The sequence below is a fragment of the Capra hircus genome, chromosome 22, assembly GCF_001704415.2.
Source record: "Capra hircus breed San Clemente chromosome 22, ASM170441v1, whole genome shotgun sequence".
NCBI lineage: Eukaryota > Metazoa > Chordata > Mammalia > Artiodactyla > Bovidae > Capra > Capra hircus.
The window spans coordinates 19,849,609-19,873,358 of NC_030829.1; positions in this window are offsets into that span (position 1 = coordinate 19,849,609).

A 23,750-nucleotide genomic window follows, 5' to 3' on the forward strand; every position below is an offset into this window, starting at 1 on the left:
GCAATACAGGCATACCTCAAGAAACAAGAAAAAAGTCAAATAAATAACCTAACTCTACACCTAAAACAACTAGAAAAGGAAGAAATGGAGAACCCCAGAGTTAGTAGAAGGAAAGAAATCTTAAAAATTAAGGCAGAAATAAATGCAAAAGAAACAAAAGAGACCATAGCAAAAATCAACAAAGCCAAAAGCTGGTTCTTTGAAAGGATAAATTAAATTGACAAACCATTAGCCAGACTCATCCAGAAACAAAGAGAGAAAATCAAATCAATAAAATTAGAAGTGAAAATGGAGAGATCACAACAGACAACACAGAAATACAAAGGAGCATAAGAGACTACTATCAGCAATTATATGCCAATAAAATGGACAACGTGGAAGAAATGGACAAATTCTTAGAAAAGTACAACTTTCCAAAACTGAACCAGGAAGAAATAGAAAATCTTAACAGACCCATCATAAGCACGGAAATTGAAACTGTAACCAGAAATCTTTCAGCAAACAAAAGCCCAGGTCCAGACGGCATCTCAGCTGAATTCTACCAAAAATTTTGAGAAGAGCTAACACCTGTCCTACTCAAACTCTTCCAGAAAATTGCAGAGGAAGGTAAACTTCCATACTCATTCTATGAGGCCACCATCACCCTAATACCAAAACCTGACAAAGATACTACAAACAAAGAAAACTACAGGCCAATATCACTGATGAATAGATGCAAAAATCCTCAACAAAATTCTAGCAATCAGAATCCAACAACACATTAAAAAGATCATACACCATGACCAAGTGGGATTTATCCCAGGAATGCAAGGATTCTTCAATATCCACAAATCAATCATTGTAATTCACCACATTAACAAATTGAAAAATAAAAGCCATATGATTATCTCAATAGATGCAGAGAAGGCCTTTGACAAAATTCAACATCCATTTATGATAAAAACTCTCCAGAAAGCAGGAATAGAAGGAATATACCTCAACATAATAAAAGCTATATATGACAAACCCACAGCAAACATTATCCTCAACGGTGAAAAATTGAAAGCATCTCCCCTAAATTCAGGAACAAGACAAGGGTGCCCACTTTCACCGCTACTATTCAACATCGTTCTGGAAGTTTTGGCCACAGCATTCAGAGTAGGAAAAGAAATAAAAGGAATCCAAATTGGAAAGGACTCTCACTGTTTGCAGATGACATGATCCTCTACATAGAAAACCCTGAAGACTCCACCAGAAAATTACTAGACCTAATCAATGAATACAGTAAAGTTTCAGGATATAAAATGAATACACAAATCCTTTGCATTTCTATACACTAATAATGAGAAAGTAGAAAAAGAAATTAAGGAAACAATTCCATTCACCATTGCAACGAAAAGAATAAAATACTTAGGAATATATCTACCTAGAGAAACTAAAGACCTATATATAGAAAACTATAAAACACTGGTGAAAGAAATCAAAGAGGACACTAATAGATGGAGAAATAAATATACCATGTTCATGGATTGGAAGAATCAATATAGTGAAAATGAGTATACTACCCAAAGCAATCTACAGATTCAATGCAATCCCTATCAAGCTACCAGTGATATTTTTCACAGAACTAGAACAAATAATTTCAAGATTTGTATGGAAATACAAAAAACCTCGAATAGCCAAAGCAATCTTGAGAAAGAAGAATGGAACTGGAGAAATCAACTTGCCTGACTTCAGGCTCTACTACAAAGCCACAGTCATCAAGACAGTATGGTACTGGCACAAAGACAGAAATATAGATCAATGGAACAAAATAGAAAGCCCAGAGATAAATTCACACACATATGGACACCTTATCTTTGACAAAGGAGGCAAGAATATACAATGGAGAAAAGAAAAGACAATCTCTTTAAGAAGTGGTACTGGGAAAACTGGTCAACCACTTGTAAAAGAATGAAACTAGATCACTTTCTAACACCACACATAAAAATAAACTCAAAATGGATTAAAGATCTAAACTTAAGACCTGAAACTATAAAACTCCTAGAGGAGAACATAGGCAAAACACTCTCCGACATAAATCACAGCAGGATCCTCTATGATCCACCTCCCAGAATACTGGAAATAAAAGCAAAAATAAACAAATGGGATCTAATTAAAATTAAAAGCTTCTGCACAACAAAGGAAAATATAAGCAAGGTGAAAAGACAGCCTTCTGAATGGGAGAAAATAATAGCAAATGAAGCAACTGACAAACAACTAATCTCAAAATATACAAGCAACTTCTGCAGCTCAATTTCAGAAAAATAAACAACCCAATCAAAAAATGGGCCAAAGAACTAAACAGACATTTCTCCAAAGAAGACATATGGATGGCTAACAAACACATGAAAAGATGCTCAACATCACTCATTATCAGAGAAATGCAAATCAAGACCACAATGAGGTACCACTTCACACCAGCCAGAATTGCTGCAATCCAAAAGTCTGCAAGCAATAAATACTGGAGAGGGTGTGGAGAAAAGGGAACCCTCTTACACTGTTGGTGGGAATGCAAACTAGTACAGCCACTATGGAGAACAGTGTGGAGATTCCTTAAAAAATTGCAAATAGAACTGCCTTATGACCCAGCAATCCCACTTCTGGGCATACACACCAAGGAAACCAGAATTGAAAGAGACACATGTACCCCAATGTTCATCGCAGCACTGTTTATAATAGCCAAGACATGGAAACAACCTAGATGTCCATCAGCAGATGAATGGATAAGAAAGCAGTGGTACCTATACACAATGGAGTACTACTCAGCCATTAAAAAGAATACATCTGAATTAGATCTAATGAGATGGATGAAACTGGAGCTGATTATACAGAGTGAAGTAAGCCAGAAAGAAAAACACCAGTACAGTATACTAACACATATATATGGAATTTAGAAAGATGGTAATGATTACCGTGTATGCAAGACAGCAAAAGAGACACAGATATGTAGAGCGGACTTTTGGACTCTGAGGGAGAGGGAGAGGGTGGGATGATTTGGGAGAATGGCATTGAAACATGTATACTATCATGTAAGAAACGAATCACCAGTCTATGTTCGACGCAGGATACAGGATGCTTGGGGTTGGTGCACGGTGATGATCCAGAGAGATGATATGGGGTGGGAGAGGGGTTCATGTTTGGGAACACATGTACACTCATGGTGGATTCATGTCAATGTATGGCAAAACCAATACAGTATTGTAAAGTAAAATAAAGTAAAAATAAAAATAAAAAAAAAAAGAATTGGGGATTAGAAATGAAGAGGACTTAATAAATAAAAAGAGACTTGAATCAAAGGAATAAAGTGGATCCTATTTTCTTCAATCATTGGTGGATGCATTGTATTCATAGTTACCAGGAAGAATGCTTTATAATAATTTAAAAACCCTACATTTAAAATTTTAAAAGCAAAAATATGCAGGTCTATGTTGTTACAATGAAGACAATACAAATCAATTCATAAAACAAATACTGTTTGTGTATTAAATATTATCTTAAAGTAATTATGGTAAAAATGTCATTGAAACACTACTCACATTTAAAACACTGTGTTGTTTGCTTACTTACACTACCCAAATCCCCTGCTTCTCTCTCCTGTCTTCTCCCCAAGAGAAAAGCTGCTTACAACCTACACTAAAGGTTAGATATGTAATCATCAGGGTTAAAGGTAGTATTGGAATTTAGTTCTTAAGAATCAAACTATCCTTTCACTATATATGTGGGTTTTTGCATTTATTTTGTCTGATATTAATAAACAGGAAAGTATCTCTCAAGTACTAAAGATTGGAGACTAAAAATCTTTAGACTAAAGATATGTCAGCCATTATTCTAAACTTTTTAGAGCTATTTTCTCATAATTTCTTTTAGGAATCTCTGAGACAAGCAATAATATTATTACCTATTTTACAGAAGAACAAACTGAGGCAAGAGGTTAGGCCATTTGCTTAGCTGCACAGGACTAATCCTAGTGAACTCAGGATCTGAACCCAGGCATGGCCACCCATTCCAATATTCTTACCTGGAGAATCTCATGGACAGAGGAGCCTGATGGGCTACAGGACACTGGGTCGAAAAGAGTCAGGCATGACTGAAGCAACTAAGCATGCACACATGCACTTTTGAACTCCAGAACTTACGTTCTTTACCTGTCATGATCTGTGACATCTAATTCCGATTATTTTCAATACCATGAATTTTCTAGTCCAAGACTTGGAGGCAAGAATTTAAGAAGTCAGCCTGGTGAAGGTCTGCAGATCTGTTCAGTGGTAGGAAAATTCCGCTACCACCCACAACCCATGGAAACAGGTATGACAGCAAAACACTGCTCCTTTCCCACTCTCAAGCCTCCCAGTTCTGGAAAGTATAGCATCAGGTTGTGGATGTCCCAGTTCTCAATATTTTAAGCCACAAGAGTGGCATAAAAGGATAGTTATCAACAAAGCATGAATTTTTGTGAGAAAGCTACATAAAAATATGAACAACTTCTAAGATTTGCTTTTTCCCATGTCTTAAAAAATATAAGTGTAAAAGAAATTTGGTTTTGTTGGTAAAGAGTGATGGAGGCATTTGTCTAGGCTGCCATCGCAAGGCTAGCAAAGTGACATTATCCCTCTCGTGAGGAGCCAGAGCCCAGCAGCTATGGCAGAGGATGTGAGCAGGGGAGACAGGCGTGGATGACAGCACGGCTTCCCAAGGCATCAGCATCCTCCAGCTGCACTGCTCTCTTCTCAGCCCCCTGGAAGCGTTGGCAAAGCACAGAATAAAGAGATATTTTCTTGAAAGCATATGATGAATTATGTCAGACTTTGTGAATTAAGGCACCCTGTGAGGAAGCCAAAATCTGAGCTGCATAGACTTGGGTGTAGAACAGGAAAGAATAAAGGCTTGATTATGGTTTCTGTTTTCTTTCAACTATCAGTCACACGTTTCTTCATGTGAATTTCATTCTCGTATTATTCCTTATGGCTGATTTGAATTTAGCATTAATAAAACTGGCAGTCAGATATAATATTTTATTGTTTTAACGTGTTCTTTATATTCAGGTTTTCACTTATATCCTTGGGTGGTGAAAGGGAGTATTAAACTGAGCAAAGACACTTTTAGGCAACATTTCCTATTTTAAATGAAAAAAATATGAGAGGTATTTTTGCAGTTGCTGGATTTAACATTTCCAATGTCTCTTATTCTCAAATATATTAAATACATAAAAAGAAATCTCCATTTAAAAAAACTTAACTGGTTCAGTATTTTCTTAAATCAGGAAATACTGCATACTTATTGGGTCCTGTGTCCATTGTTTTTAGGTTTGGAAGACAATTAGAAATAATCTAGATGCCCTTTAAACTTACATTCTAGTGAGTAGAAATAGATAATAAATGAGCATGCATTAATCAATAATAATGTAAACTAATTAATCATGATGCAATTTCAGATAGTGGAAAAGCTATTAGAAACTACCTTAGTGAAAAATATCATCCCAATTTGACTTTGTATTTTTTTTTCAAGAAATATGCCTTCTAAATGTAAATTGCAAATTTAGAAAGGCCACTTAATTTTTAAAGTCCAAATAAATGGTGATATGTTTTCACTGGGATATTTTCACTGAGGCAACTTGGGATAATACTATTGTCTAGCAGGTAACCTAGAGTAGCTTCCTCACTCTTGGTCTAAAAGCATTCTGGAAGGATTTCACTGGCTCAAAGAGTGCTACAAATATCATTCAACCCCTGGATAAATGTGAAAAGATTTGGCAGTTGAGAATAAGGATTGTGGTGAACATAAGCAAGCAGTCTAAATCTAGAAATCAGACTATCAGATGTTTGAAAACCCACAATACCAAATATACCATATCCTTACTGAAACTTTCTCTGATGGCATTAGTCCATTTTAATATGACCAATTTCTGAGTTTTTGAATGCCTTTGTTATTTCAATGTCACAATTAAGACAAAGTTAAAAATATATTTATTATCATTGCATATGGAGTATTTTACTATTTTTATTCTCTCTGCCTGTATATGTTCCCGACAAGCACTTAAGAGCCTTACAACATATATGACTTTGTACAGAACACATTAGATCATAAGAGGTTGCTACATTTAATATGTTTGATGGATACAACAATATGAAAGAAGATGATGAACTGAAAGGTTAAGATAAGAGAGTTTAAACAATTTTTACTTTGTTGCATGAAATTTAATTTGGTCAATTTGGGGTGATGTTAGATGGGAAAAAGTGTCACTCTCTACACCAAGCTACAGTATATGTGAGAAGAGGCCTGGGTGAGATCATAAAGGGCCAAGCACAATCTCAATCCTATATGAGGTAGACAGGAGATCAGAAAAGAACCAGAAACAGAGGAAGAAGCAGAATAGTCATGAGGTGGTCATAAGGACTGAGAACTCAGCAGTCACTTGGCGGTGGAGTTGGGGGTCATCTGCCTCAAAGATACTAGAGGAAAGTTCAGTAGGGTCCCCACAGTCAAATAGGAGTAAGGCAGTGTGGTGGCTGAGAGCCTGACATACTAAGCCAGACTGCCTGAACTAGATTATTGGCTCTGCCTCTTGCCAGCATTGCAAATTAAGATGCTGAAGCAAGTTACTTAACCTCTGCATGCCTCAGTATCACCATTAAAAAAATGAGAAGTTGATAATAAAACAATAGATTTCATAGGGCCATCATATGCATTAAATGAGATAGTTTAAAGTTCTAAAACTATACCTTGCACATAGGGATAAAGTATTATCAGGAGACACCACCTGAGGTTTAAGAAGACAGCCAATTGCTATTAAGAATCTTTGATAAGGGGCATCGAGGTTAAATCTCAAGTCCTATGTTTAAGAGTATTGACACAAAATAAATAGACTGCCATATAATTCTCCAACAAAGATGGGTTTATTCTGCAATAGGAGAGTCACAGTTCAGGGTCTGCAACCTTTGTGATCCACATGTAAGACCACCACAAGGCATGAGAAGGAAAAAAAAATTATAGAGAGGAAAAGGAAATTGTGGAGACTACAGTAAACAGAGATTCTAGGCCTTTCATCGGCTGAGTCCTTGCCAAGAAGTAAGAGGGGTCTTTCTTCTTCCTCTAGGGCTCTGCTATTACCACAGGGCATGGGAGCCTCCCTTCTGGTCTCCCAACTCTATTTAATTGTGGTTTCTATTTATTAATTTTTTTATAAGGGTCTGGATGACAGTTTAGTCATTTTGGAAGACACACAATTTCTAGCTCAAGGAAGTAAAAGATTCCTCATTCCTGTAACAATCAGAAATATTCAAGATGTGATGGGACTTTTAAGAGTCCAGTTACTAAAATATAGGTTCAAGGATTAAGAAACCCCAGGAAAGGGATGCTGGGTGAACATAATCTTACACTGAGCCATCAACTACTTGCAGAGATTTGGTGAGTGGAACAGGATTGGTCTCAGGTAGGCCTAAACGTAGAGGCTGTTTAGTGGTTTCAGTTCTGTGAATTTGCAAGTGGAAGGATCAAGAAACTAGAGAGAGCACTGGAATCTTGAGAGGACAGCCGTCTCTCCGTGACTACCAGTTACAGGCAGAACATGGCATATTTGCAGGGAGGATGACTTCTCCAGACACTTCATAAATTCTGGAGCCAACGGGTGGGTCTCATCTTGACCTTGGTGGTGATCACCCTTATCCTCTGTGCAGCTTAATTACTCTACAAAATCTTCATGTGAGCACTCTCACAAAACAAATGACCACATAGATTTTATAGCAAACACTGGTCAGTTTGTCTTTTTGTCTTATCATCTTATTAAGGATAACATTTTTAGCTGAGTTTTAGAATTTGACTACATACTCTGAACATCTGTAAAATAAATCAGTTTTTCCAAGTGTATTGAGATATAATTGACATATAACATCATATAAGTTTAAGGTGTACAATATGTTTGATACATGTACATATTGTAACATGTTTGCCAGAATATGGTTAGTTAACACACCTTTCACTATACATAACTGCCATTTAGTTGTTGTTATGGGGAGGGCATTAAAGTTCTATTTTAATAGCAACTTTCAATTATACCATAAATTATTATAACTATAGTCACCATGCAGTATTTTTCAGTCCCAGAACTCATAACTTAAAGTTTATACCTTAAAGTTTATACCCCAATTTCCCCCAGCCCTCAGACACTGGCAACCATCATTCTACTCTTTGTTTCTATGAGTTCAATGTTTTTAGATTCCTCATATAAGCAATCTCATACAGAGATTGCTTCTACCATCAATCTCTTCTATCACCCAACTTGTTTCAGTTAGCATAATGCTCTCAAGGTCCACTCATATTATCACAAATGGCAGAATTTCCTTCTTTCTCATGGTAGGATAATATTCCATTGTACATATATGTATGTATAACTTTATCAATTCATTTGTAGAGGGATATTTAGGTGGTTTTCATATCTTGGCTATTGTGAATAGTGCTTCAAAGAACATACTGCAGATATCTCTTTGAGATATTGATTTCATTTCCTTTGGCTATTTAACTAGAAGTGGGATTGCTGAATCATATGGTAGTTCTATTTTTAATATTCTGAAGAAACTCTATACTGTTTTTGACAGTGGATATACCACATTACTTCCCTTCCAAGAAGATTGGAGGGATCTTTTTTCTCCATATCCTCTCCAGCACTTACTTATCTCCTTTCTTTCATGAATACCCACTTTCACAGAGTGAGGTGATATCTCATTGTGGTTTTGATTTGCATTTACCTGATGATCAGTCATGCTGAGCACCTTTTCATGCACTTGTTGGTCATTTGCATATGTTCTTTGGAAAAGACATTCTATTAATGTAGTATATCCCATTTATTGATTTGTATATGTTGAACTATCCCTTCATTCCAGGGATGCATTCCACTTGATCATAGAACATCATTATTTTAATGTGCTTTTGAGTTTGGAATGCTATTATTTTACTGAGTTTTTTTGCATGTATGTGCTTCAGGGATATTGGCCTATATTTTCCTTTTCCTGTACATTCTTATCTGCTTTTAGTATCAGGGTGATGGTGACCTCATAAAATCTGGGAATTTGGGGAATGTTTGGGAATGTTCTCTTATATTTTTTGGAAGACTGTGCGTTCAAGTTTTTCTTTAAATATTTGGTAAAATTCTCCTGTAACATCATCTGTTACTAGACTCTTCTTTGTTAGAATGTTTTTGATTACTGATTCAATCTTGTTGCTTATCTGCTCAGATTATTTATTCCTTCTTTCATACTTGGTAGGCTGTATGTTTCTAGGAATGTTTCCATTTCTTCTAGGTTTTTCAATTTGTTGGTGTCTAATTGTTAAGTGTAATCTCTATTAATCCTTTGTATGTATGATCCTTTTTTGTAAAGTCTTTTATTTCTAAAGATGTCTGGCATATTCAAATGCAAAGAACTGTGGTGTGAAACAGGAAGAATCTATAGGAAGTCCATGGTGATTGTGCTAGCTGCTGTTTCCTTCTGGGCATAAGCTTCTGTGGTTATCTGTAGAGCAGATTACAAGGAACTGTGGTCACTCCTGCCACATAGCTGATATGGTAACCTCTGCTCTTCATCTTTTTCCTAGCTGTCTTTATATGCCTCAGCTTTGCAAGCCTCTGGATAGGGTGAAACCAAAGCCAGGTCTATCAGTTTCTTTCTGGCTGAATTTTAGACTTTAAGTCAGTATTTTGAGTACCTGTAAAGCAAGCTATTCCTTAAATCTCATTTACCCTCTCAGCTGTGTATTATGTATATTTGTAGCTGTATCTACTGGATTTGTATCTAACCACCATCTCTGACCACTTTAGCATCTGGCACAGTGCTAAGGACAGACAGATATCCATTAATGACTGCTAAAAAAGTACATGCATTTATAGAGAAGAGCCAGATACATTTTTCCTGTTAGGGATGCACTAAATTGTGTGATGAGCACATGGCTTGGCTTGTGACTCATGGACTAGTGGGATTTGCTAGACAGAGTGGGGTTTTCTGGTGACAGTTTCTAATCTCTGATTTCCCTCATTTTTAACACATCTATTTTTGGCCTTTGTTGCTGTTTTGAAGCTTTACAGAGCTAAAACAGAGTGTAATATTACGGAAGAAGAAGAAAGCCGAAGGGGCTTTTTCTTTTATTTTTAATTTCTGTTTCTTGTTTGAAGGTCTAGGAAATGACCCTAAGGTGCCAGTCTAGGTCTTCTCAACTGATCCATCAGAGCTTCAGTTTCCCTGCTTTGTTGGCCTGTAGCTCTTTCAGTCTTAAGATATTGGTGTATCCATCCCTTTCTAATTTTCTAGGTCATTAGATAGCAGTTTTGAGAGAATCACCAGGGATCAATAAGAGACTTCAGGAAATCTGTACATCATCCATTCCTAATGCAAGATCATCAGTCACCTCTTAGGTTCAAAAGTCACAGTGAAATGAAGGACTAAACACAAAATACTTATGATTGGTTTTTATTCCCAGCATATTTTATTGAAGCCTATAGTTTGAGATTATTCAGGGATTTATATGGAACTATTTTTTAATGTCATAAATAAAAAAGTGACAACTGCCCAGGATTTACCTTTATTCAAGGCAATCCTAATCCAAAATCATTTATTAAATTTGCACTTAGGAACTATTTTTTTTCTATCCTTATTTTGAGGTTAAATCCAGTAAATGTTAGTTCTACACTATGATTTGCAGGTTAAGAATGAAATATATGAGATTTGTCCAACACAAAAACATGATAGACTGTTGACCATGATGTTTTAATTTTTAAAATAAAAAAATAATTTTTCCTTTATTAGAAAGAACATGAGACAAAAAGTTTGATTTAAGTGATTTGGGGAAAGATCAGTGATTTTATCTAAACAAAGCAGCCTCTTCTGCATGAGCACCACTGGTCTAGTATTACCTATCATAAGGTCATAAAGTAGGGAAAGTGCCAAAGTTTGGATTTAGAAAGCCAAATTTTAGACTCCTACTTCTGAACATCATGTAAAATGAACAATAGTTTGGGACAGTATAAGGTTATAATCTTAGTTTCTCCACTTATTCAGCATGAAGTTGTGGGTGAGTTACTTAGATCTTAGCTTTAGTCTTTAATCTGTAGAACGGCAAGCATCTATATTTCTTTCTTGGGGTTACTGTGATATTTAACAATAATATTTGTGAACACATAAGGTGCCATCTAGCACTTGGTAGGTTGGAAATAATTCTTGTTTTCACAAATGTGTAAAATATTTATTATTTTTTGAAAGAATGTCAAACCTTTCTGGCCACTTATAAATCCTTCCACATATGATCTCACCTTTTACATGTTTTCTTGATTTCCTCTTGCCCTCATTTACTCTCCAACTCTCAAAATAGAGGAGGTAAGACATATACTAGATAGAAATAGTTCAATTAAAAATTCTTACCATGTATCTACATTATTGCCTCTTTGAACATATGACTTAAGGCAATAAGGGAAATTACAGAGACTATGGTATGATTGAAAGACATCCTTGTCTTAGGGATCAGACATTTGGATTTAAATGGATTTAAATCCTAGCTTCATTTTTTATAGCTGATGAACCTCCTTATAGAGAATTAGCATACTTAAGTACAAAATAGAATATACTGGGTTGGCCAAAAAGTTTGTTCAAGTTTTTCTGTAAGATGTTACTGAAAAACCTGAACGAAACTTTTTGATCAGCCTATTATATACATGTACATAGAGAGAGTCATAGATATATGTATATGCATATGTGTATATATATGTGTGTGTGTATGAAAGTCATTGTTAGTCACTCAGTCATGTCTGACTCTTTGTGACCCTATGGACTGTAGCCTGCCAAGTTCCTCTGTCCATGGGATTCTCCAGGCAAAAATACTGGAGTGGGTAGTCATTACCTTCTCCAGGGGATCTTCCTAACCCAAGGATTGAATCCAGGTCTCCTGTATTGCAGGCAGATTCTTTACCTTCTGAGCTACCAGGAAGCCCCATGTGTGTGTATATATGTATGTATATTATTTTGTATATATTATAAAGTGTATACCATAATTAAACATATTGTATATGTATATTCTTCTATATACTCTTTATGAGTATATATTCCAAAAATGTTGAATGAAAAATCCAAGATATAAACAATTGTGTATGGTTTGATACAATTTATATAAAACATCCATAAAAATTATATTTATGGTTAGATAATTGATGCACAGTTATTACAAAGAGGATGTTTACAAAGCACCAGAACATATTTTAATGTTTCAAAATTATTAAAAAATTTGCCCCCGTAGATGATGTTACAAAGGGCAAAAAAGCTCTGTTGGTAAATCTTCTGCCTGCAATGCAGGAGACCCGGATTCGATTCCTGGGTTGGGAAGATCCCCTGGAGAAGGAAATTGCAATATACTCCAGTATTCTTGCCTGGAAAATCCCATGGACAGAGGAGCCTGGCAGGCTACAGTCCACAGGATTGCGAGGATCGGACATGACTTAGCAACTAAACCACCAAACCACCACAAAAGGAATTTTACCTTCATGTCAAAATTTTTACTTAAAGAATGCAAAATGCTATAGGATAACTGTCGTGGATGTGGAATTACACATACTTTCTTTAACATCCCTTATGTGATCTCAGCCATAAAAATTATTTTTAAAAGTTTCTTTTTATTAGATCAGTTGGGAGAATTCATATAAAATGATTATTAGTAAGTCATACTTTTTAAGAAGTGCAGTTCTTCAAAACCTAAAGGAGTCAGGGACCCCTCATAAGGATTATGTGAAGGGCTACTGAAGTAAGAATCTTGCAACCAGTTATTAGTGATCAGAGACTTGATTTATCACCCACTCTGTTTCTACACTTAGTTCTATCAATTTCTGTTTCATGTGTTGTGAGGTTGTATTGTTCATTGTGCACACATTTATAATTGTGCACATATTTATAATTGCTATATATTCCTGGTGGATTGACCCATTATCATTATGTAATATACCTGTTTGTTTATAGTAATTTTCTTTGTTCTTCAATCTACTTTATCTGATATTAATATAGGTATTTTTGCTTTCTTTTTAAAAAAGTAATGGTTATATGGTATATTTTTTTCAATAATTTTATTTTAATTTGCCTACATTTTTTAGTCCAATGTGAGGGTTTTTTGGTAAAGAATATATATATTTGGTCATGTATTATTATTCATTCCATACATCTTTATCTTTTGGTATAATTTTAAAATTGAACCTTAGTTGATTTATAATATTATATTAGTTTCAACTGTACAGCATATCAACTGTACAGCTTTACAACATTACTGTTATATCAATCTCAACTGCACAGCATATCAACTGATCAGTGTTTTTACAGATTATATTCCATTAAATGTTATTGCAAGATAAAGGGTATACTTTCCTATGCTATAGAATATATCCTTGTTGTTTATTTTATACATAGTAGTTTGTTTCTCTTAATTTCATACTTTTAACTTGCCTGTCCCCACTTTCTTCTCCCCTCTGGAACCACTAATTTGTTTTCCTTATCATGAGTCTTTTTTGTTTGTTGTATATATTTGCTTATATTATTTTTTAGATTCCACGACTGAGAGATATTATACAGCATTTGTTTTTCTAAATCTGACTTATTTCACCAAGTATAATATTCTCTATATTCATTCACACTGCTGTAAGTGACAGAATTTCATCCTTTTTGTGGCTGAGTAATACATATATATATTATATATATGTACTTATATATTATCCATGGGGTTGCTAAGAGTCGGACACAACTGAGCAACTTCACTTTTCTATCATAAATATTGCCTTTGTTATTCGTCAGTCATATACCAAACCTATCTACATAAAAATATGATTTTTCCTCTTTTCCTCCTTTGCTCCTCCTGCTTCTCTTTCTCTTCTTCTCCTTCTTCTCTTGAAGTAGAAAACATGTTGAGATACAATTGAAGTAAGAACTGAAAGAACATGTGATCTGGATGTACCATCAGCTCATCTGAGCCAGAAAATCTCAAACAATACTACGTAACAATAACAACGACAAGTTAAAAATGCTTATAGTAATTCACTCCTCTACATATTTTCAAAAAGTAAATCTAAGAGTAAAATTTAAGTTATTTTTGAGCAACCTACGTGATTTGGCCATGTCCAGCCATCACCTATTTACTATTTATTTTTTTCAAATTGATGCCACTTTTTCTAATAAAGGGAAGATTTGATAATACTATATGTCTCCTCTATAAATAGAAAGTCTTACCATAAACTGAAGCTAAAAGTAAACACACACACACACACAATAAAATAATGTTATTAAATTACAGTTTGATGCTATTTTCTGCACATTACTCCAAGCATATAACTCTTTATTTGTTCCAAAAACATAAGATTATTAAATACTCTAAAATTTATTCTTTTGATGAAATTATAAGGATGAGTTAATGAAAAATTCAATGTAATTTAGCATTGTATCCACATATTACCTAAACCATTATGCAGACTTCCCAAGGGAAATCTCACATTAGGGAATCACTGCTGTAGTCCTATACACCAGAATATTTGCTATTCTTGATACATTTTATCTTTTCCTACACAGGTAGGAAGGGTCTTTACTGTCTCTTCCACTTAGGAATAAGGGATTAATACCTCTACTATCTATAAAAATCTTAAAAATTAGAAAAGTGGACAAAATATATAACCATACAGTTCTAATAGGAAGATATACAACTGATCTTCAAACATATGAAAAGATGCTCTCATTCACTGGTAATGAAAGAAATGCACATTAACATTACAGTGAAATACTACTAGTAGTTTTCTATCTACTAAGAAGACCAAACATGGGTTCCCTGCTGGCTCACACAGTAAAGAATCTGCCTGCAATGCAAGAGACCCAGGTTCAGTTCCTGGGTCGGGAAGATCACCTGGAGAAGGAAATGGCAACCCACTCCAGTATTCTTGCCTGGAGAATCCCATGAACAGAGAAGTCTGGCAGGCTACAGTCCATGGGGTCACAAAGAGTTGGACACGATTGAGTGACTGACACACAAGAAGACCAAAATTGACAACAAAATCCTCTAATTACATAGGACTTTTTGCAAATGATTATAGACACTGAGGGCTTCCCTGTCTGCTTCCCTGGTGCCTCGGATGGTAAGGAATCTGCCTGCAATGCAGGAGACCCAGGTTCAATCCCTGGGTCAGGAAGACATCCCCTGGAGAAGAAAATGACAATACATTCCAGTATTCTTGCCTGGAGAATTCTATGGGCAGAGGAGCCTGTCCACGGGGTTGCAAAACAGTCAGACACAACTTAGAAACTGAACAAAAGCAAAAAACATACACTCATACTGTATTTTTCAGTAACTTCTTATATGACCTGGGAGTATTACTATCCATAGTTAGTTGATAACTGTTGCTGCTTTTCTACATAGCTCAGATGTGCTCAGACACTGTTGTGTATGAGAATCATGGGAGGAACTGACAAACTTAACAAGGCCAGGCCATCCAGTACTTCCACAAACATAAGCCTCTGAATTCTGATTCCAATATATGTTTGAGAACCATTGTTATAACCCTTAAGAGTTTTCTATGACAGAAGCAACTTAAAACTGAAACACCAGAAATTACAAATATCTACTTTTGATATTATTGCTATGAGATTTTTATTTTAAAATGCTTCATGATTCTTTTTCCTCTTTCCAAAGGCAATTCTGGTGTACACCATAGTTTGAAAACTACAGGTCAATCCTATTGACACTTCAATCTAAACAGAAGATGCTGCCATACACATACATACACGTGTCTGTGTGTGTGTATGTATTTCAAAACCAATACCAGGTAAGCATGCTACTCATCCTATATCAGAAATCATGGAAAGAGAATACCCCTTCTCTGCCTGTTGTATTACTGGAGCTGTCTGTGGTTCTGGAAATTTTTTTACTGCTTTCCTGGAGTGAAATTTAATATCATTTTTTTTCCCCTCATTTCCAGTTTGTTGTTCTATAGTAAATCAGACATTAAACCTATCACTATAGAAAAGTAGTTCTCAACTAGGTGAGATTATGCCCTCAAAGGACATTTGACAATGTCTGGACTCATTTTTTTAACTGTCAAGACAAATGTGTGTGTGTGTGTGTGTGTGTGTGTGTGTGTGTGTGTGTGTGTGTCCTATTGGTATCTAATGGGCAGAGGCCAAGAATGTTACAATGCACAAGACAACCCCTCATACCAATAGTACCAAATGCCAGTATTTTTGCTGTTGAGAAAATCCACCATAGAATAATAGTTATATGCTGGATATCCTGACCCTGATTAGTTGAATTTTTTTTTATAACAAACAGCAAATGCATTCAATACTCTTTGCTTTTACAACCACTACCCAAATCTAAGACACTTCACCTGAAATATTGCTAGTGCATTTTTCATAAAGGACCCAATGATTGTTTCTCCCCAGTTAAAAAGAAAACCACCAGAGATGTTATGGGGAGGGAGGTGGGAGGGGGGTTCATGTTTGGGAACACATGTAGGAATTAAAGATTTTAAAATTAAAAAAAAAAAAACCTAAAAAAAAAAAAAAAAGAAAAAAAAGGAAAATAAAATCATGGTTTGCTTCCTCCAAAAAAAAAAAAAAGAAAACCACCTGCCTCTCATTGTCCTTAGCATAAAATCCAAACTTTTAACCAAGATCTATAACACCTTTTGTGATGTGAATAACATTACATCATCAGCTTAAAACAGGACCATTTTCTTCATGTTCATTTTTCTCTATCCTCAATGCCTTTGGAAGTTAATAACACATGAGAAAACATTTCCTGATTTAAAGAATTCACTCTTGGCCTAGAAAAAGCTCCCACCCTAACTTTTGCATGTTAATTAATAGTCAGTCATCCAGAATCAGCTTGGAGCCACCCAGAACGGTTTTACTTAACTACTCTATTTAAATGACTGCCTTTAGGACTTCCTTGGTGGTCCCGTTGCCAAGACTATGCTCCCAATATGGGGGCCCTGGTTAGATCCCTGTTCAGGGAAACTAGATCCCACATGCCATGACTAAGACTCGGAATGCTCAAATAAATATTTTAAAAAATAAAGTGACTGCCTTTAATTATTAGTTATCACTATAGGTTTTATATTTAATTATACATTTACTTACGTCATTTTCCCCATCCATATCTCAATATAAGCTACATGAGGAAATATATCACATATAACCTCCTAATCATGTCCTTCCATATTTAACCCAGTGCTTGACATACAATAAAAAATAATCTTAAAATAAATAAATAATAATCAGGCTTCCCAGGTGGCTCAGTTGTAAAGAATCTGCCTGCCAATGCAGGAGACGCAGGAGACTCGGGTTCAATCCCTGGGTCGGGAAGATACCCTGAAGGAGGAAATGGCAACCCACTCCAGTACTCTTGCCTGAAAAGAATCCCAAGGATAGATAAGCCTGGTGGGCTTCACTCCACACAGTTCCAAAAGAGTCAGGCATCACTGAGGACTGAGCACACATGCAAAACTAATTATTCAGTGAAGAAATGACCTATAAAACATTACATGCCTCCAAAACAAAGTAGAAGTGTTACAGCAAGTTGCACCAAGACAAAAAAAAAGGAAAAGTAAAAATGAAAAGAAAACACAGATCATTCGTTAGGACAAGACTAAAGAGACTCATTCTCAGAGAAGTAAAATTAAACCGTCCTAAAATGATTTCACTTTGAAAATCTAAATCAGTGTTCAACAGTGCAAAGGCTCAAAATTAAACTGAAAAACAGATCAAATCACTAGAAGTAGTCCCATTTTTAATTAAACATCATCTCTACACCTGGATCCACTGCATACCCTGTTTACTTTGTTAATTATGTTGTTTGAAGAGCAGAGCAAGGCACTCATACAGAAAGATTTATTGACTCAAACAATGTAAATTCTGTGGTTTTGAAGACACTTTGGGTGTGCTTGAGACAAAAGAGATAATTGGTCTGCTCAAAGCATTTTAGTTTCAGTTGTTCTTCACTTTCATACATATAGAACACAAAACAAGATCATTTTGTTTCATCTCTATTGGTAGGTCCATAGTGAAAGCTAAATTTTGTTCTTTGTTTCTTGGAAAGAAACCACTTTCAGACCACTGAAAGAAGTTTGTCTTGTGCAACTAACACACAACAAAACATCTATTTAGTACAGAAAAAAATTGTATGTCAGCATTCACACTCGTACCTAACAGTAGCAGACACTCTAAATTTTCAAAGGAAGCCCAAGAACAGATATCAAGGAAAGCACTGACTTGCAATGAATTAAACATGAATTGACTTTCTCCCTTTTCTACACAAAAGAAATATTTTTTGTACATGAAAGTATGCACACATTTTTTTTTGGTGGGGGGGTTAAAACTACTTTGTGTTTAGCTTGCTTACTGTTTAAGTGCTCATATCAGAACCTAAGTTTTATCCATTTGCAGGGTTGTAAATTCAGAGACTTCTGAGACTTTTGTCTTGGAAACTGCACAGAGGATGGGAGATGGCAGGACAAATTAGTGGTTCACAAATTTTCACTCCCTTTTGGTAAACATTATTTATGGTTATTTTTCACTCTTTCTTCTTTCCTTTTTTCTGTTTCTTTCTCTCTTGCTAGGAGACTTTTGGTTGAAAATAACATTAGGGATTTCTAGAATGTGGTTTGAAAACATATGTATGTGCCTTACTAATTTCTTCAGTGGTAGACAAAATCATAAGTAAATCTTTTTATAATAAAGAGTATGGCTAGATCTCTTTTCATCAACTTTTTGACTTGAAAAATATTTTCATATCGATATATGTGACCAAATAAAAAAGAAAATAATTTAAATTATGAGTTCTTACCCTTAACTAGAAACATTTTGCAATCCACTTGAAATGGGGGAAAAGGGATTGTATAGTGTGAACATTTTAGTAAATGAATACTTTTACTCCTCTAAAAACAGTCAATAACTTCATTTTCATTTAATATTACATTATGACACATGACCGGAGAAGGCAATGGCAATCCACTCCAGTACTCTTGCCTGGAAAATCCCATGGACGGAGGAACCTTGTAGGCTACAGTCCATGGTGTTGCTACGAGTCGGACACGACTGAGCGACTTCACTTTTACTTTTCACTTTCATGCATTGGAGAAGGAAATGGCAACCCACTCCAGTATTCTTGCCTGGAGAACCCCAGGGACAGGGGAGCCTGGTGGGCTGCCATCTATGGGGTCTCACAGAGTCAGACACGGCTGAAGCAACTTAGCAGCAGCAGCAGCAGCATGACACATATGAATAACATGCTATTATAATAGCTATGCTACATTCAGAGTTATGTATTTTTCTGCTAGTTAATGGGTAAATATTTATCTGTCTTTAAAATTAGTTTAAAGTTACTTTACTTGAGTACTTGATTTTCTTCAACTGAAACCTACTAGAAGATAAAATACACAATTCTCTACATTATTTTCACAACCAATAAGGAATAAAGATCTCCTACAAATAAAAAGGAAAAAATAAAAATATGTATTTAATCAATAACTATAATTCTACAGATGATCTCACCAAGCATTAGTGACCTTGAATGAAATAATTATGTTTCCTTCTCCAACAGAGATCTCTTTCATAACTGTTCTTGACAAAGTTCAGTAATTTTCCAGAATATTTTCTCTATACAGCTGTATTGACAAAAATACCTTTGAGGAAGGGAAATACTTTGATAAAAAACAGTATTTATATTTCACAGTAAGTGAACAGAATATTCAGAAATTTCTAGGCCATGAGATAACAATGTAATATAAGCTTGCTTAATATACCATAAAAGTGCCAGTTAATGCAGAGAATATGTTACCATTGGTAGTATTTCCTACTTGGTTCCATCTCACAATTCAAATATAATTTTCTAAGCAATCCTTTTTAATATACCTATAATATTTTTTTATTTGCCTAATGTAACACAATAGTCATATTTCTAAGAAACTGCCACTCACTAGAATTTACATTTTTTATTCCTTCAAAAGCAAAATGGTAATTATTCTTCCCACAGTGTTGAAGATCTGTGAACCTAATCTACTATTGTTCTGCCAAGATTAGGATTTCTTTCTGTTTGTTTTGCACTACCTCTCAGTCTTGGTATCCATATTCATGTGTAAAATCACATTACATAGAACAGTTTATAAACTTTTAAGTCAATATATGATGAACATTTTTCATGTCATTAAATGTTCTTCTACAACACTGCAAAATCATTTAAAATAATCACATCAGATAGCCAACAAATATTTTACAATATGTATTTGATGAGCATTAATGAAATTTTGTTATTTTAAACAATGTTATGATCAAAATCTTTTAAAAATTTCCAGTTTCATAAGTATAGGATGGTGCTGTGTTACATGTATCTTTTGAGAAGACTGAGTATCATTTCAGTTCAGTCGCTCAATTGTGTCTGACTCTTTGCAATCCAATGGACTGCATCATGTCAGGATTCCTGTCCATCACCAACTCCTGGGGCTTACTCAAATTCATGTTCATCGATTGGGTGATGCCATTCAACCATCTTATCCTCTGTTGTCCCCTTTTCCTCTCACCTTCAATACTTCCCAGCATCAGGGTCTTTTCAAATGAGTCAGCTCTTCACATCATGTGGCCAAAGTATAGGAGTTTCAGCTTCAGAATCAGTCCTTCCAATGAATATTCAGAATTGATTTCCTTTAGGATGGACTGGATGGATCTCCTTGCAGTCCAAGGAACTCTCAAGAGTTTTCTCCAACACCACAGTTCAAAGGCATCAATTTGTCAGTGCTCAGCTTTCTTTATAGTCCAACTCTCACATTCATACATGACTACTGGAAAAACCATAGCTTTGATTAGATGGGACTTTGTTGGCAAAGTAATATCTCTGCTTTTTAATATGATGTCGAGTTTGGGAAATTTCTTCCTTTTCTAGCTTTTCTTCCAAGGAGCAAGTGTCTTTTTATTTCATGCCTGCAGTCACCATTGCAGTGATTTTGGAGCCCCCAAAAATAAAGTCTCATACTAATTCAATCTTGACCCCATTTATTTGCCATGAAGTGATGGGACCAGATGCCAAGATCTTAGTTTTCTGAATGTTGAGTTTTAAGCCAACATTTCCACTCTCCTCTTTTACTTTCGTCAAGAGGCTCTTTAGTTCTTCTTCACTTTCTGCCATAAAGATGGTGTCATCTGCGTATCTGAGGTCATTTAGATTTCTCCTAGAATCTTGATTGCATCTTGTGCTTCATCCAGCCTGGCATTTCTCATTATGTACTCTGCATATAAGTTAAAAAAGCAAGGAAGGTGACAATATACAGCCTTGACGTACTCCTTTCCTAATTTGGAACCAGTCTGTTGTTCCATGTCCAGTTCTAAATGTTGCTTCTTGACCTGAATACAGATTTCTCAGTAGGCAGGTCATGTGGCTTGGTATTCCCATTTCTTGAAGAATTTTCCATAGTTTGCTGTGATCCACACAGTCAAATGCTTTGGCATAGTCAATAAAGCAAAAGTAGATGTTTTTCTGGAACTCTTGTATTTTGATGATCCAACGGATGTTGGCAATTTGATCTCTGGTTCTTCTGTCCTTTCTAAATTCAGCTTGAACATCTGGAATTTCAAGGTTCATGTACTGTTGAAGCTTGGCTTGGAGAATTTTGAGCATAACTTGGCTACAGTGGAGGTGATGGAATTCCAGCTGTGCTGTTTCAAATCCTGAAAGCTGATGCTGTGGAAGTGCTGCACTCAATATGCCAGTAAATTTGGAAAACTCAGCAGTGGCCACAGCACTGGAAAAGGTCAGTTTTCATTCTAATTCCAAAGAAAGGCAATGGCAAAGAATGCTCAAACTACTGCACAATTGCACTCATCTCACATGCTAGTAAAGTAATGCTCAAAATTCTCCAAGCCAGGCTTCAGCAATACGTGAACCGTGAACTTCCTGATGTTCAAGCTGGTTTTAGAAAAGGCAGAGGAACCAGAGATCAAATTGCCAACATCCGCTGGATCATGGAAAAAGCAAGAGAGTTCCAGAAACACATCTATTTCTGCTTTATTGACTACGCCAAAGCCTTTGACTGTGTACATCACAATAAACTGTGGAAAATTCTGAAAGAGATGGGAATACCAGACCACCTAACCTGCCTCTTGAGAAATCTGTATGCAGGCCAGGAAGCAACAGTTAGAATTGGACATGGAACACAGACTGGTTCCAAATCGGGAAAAGAGTACGTCAAGGCTGTATATTGTCACCCTGCTTATTTAACTTCTATGCAGAGTACATCATGAGAAACGCTGGGCTGGAAGAAGCACAAGCTGGAATCAAGATTGCCGGGAGAAATATCAATAACTTCAGATATGCTGATGACAACACCCTTATGGCAGAAAGTGAAGAGGAACTAAAAAACCTTTCGATGAAAGTGAAAGAGGAGAGTGAAAAAGTTGGCTTAAAGCTCAACATTCAGAAAACAAAGATCATGGCATCTGGTCCCATCACTTCATGGCAAATAGATGGGGAAACAGTGGAAACAGTGTCAGACTTTTTTGGGGGCTCCAAAATCACTGCAGATGGTGATTGCAGCCATGAAATTAAAAGACACTTACTCCTTGGAAGAAAAGTTTTGACCAACCTAGATAGTATATTCAAAAGCAGAGACATTACTTTGCCAACTAAGGTCTGTCTAGTCAAGGCTACGGTTTTTCCTGTGGTCATGTGTGGATGTGAGAGTTGGACTGTGAAGAAAGCTGAGCACCGAAGAATTGATGCTTTTGAACTGTGGTGTTGGAGATGACTCTTGAGAGTCCCTTGGACTGCAAGGAGATCCAACCAGTCCATTCTGAAGGAAATCAGCCCTGGGTGTTCTTTGGAAGGAATGATGCTAAAGCTGAAACTCCACTACTTTGGCCACCTCATGCGAAGAGTTGACTCATTGGAAAAGACTGATGCTGGGAGGGATTGGGGGCAGGAGGAGAAGGGGACGACAGAGGATGAGATGCCTGGATGGCATCACTGACTCAATGGACATGAATCTGAGTGAACTCCAGAAGTTGGTGATGGACAGGGAGGCCTGGCGTGCTGCAATTCATGGGGTCGCAAAGAGTCAGACACGACTGAGCAACTGAACTGAACTGAACTGGCTAGAGTGTGAGATGAATGCAATTGTGTAGTAGTTTAAACATTTTTTGTCATTGCCTTTCTTTTGGATTCAAATGAAAACTGACCTTTTCCAGTCCTGTGGCCACTGCTGAGTTTTCCAAATTTGCTGGCATCTTGAGCGCAACACTTTCACAGCATCGTCTTTTAGGATTTGAAAGAGCTCAACTGGATTTCCATCACCTCCACTTGCTTTGTTCGTAGTGATACTTCCTAAGGCCCACTTGATTTCCAATTCCAGGATGTCTGGCTCTAGGTGAGTGATCACACCATCATGGTCATCTGGGTCATGAAGATCTTTTTTGTATAGTTCTTCTGTGTATTCTTTCCACCTCTTCTTAATATCTTCTCCTTCTGCTAGGTCCATACCATTTCTGTCCTTTATCGAGCCCATCTCTGCATGAAAAGTTCTCTTGGTATCTTTAATTTTCCTGAAGAAGGCTCTCATCTTTCCCATTCTATTGTTTCCCTCTAGTTCTTTGCATTGATCACTGAGGAAAGCTTTCTTATCTCTCCTTGCTATTCTTTGGAACTCTGCATTTAATGGGTATATCTTTCCTTTTCTCCTTTGCCTTTGGCTT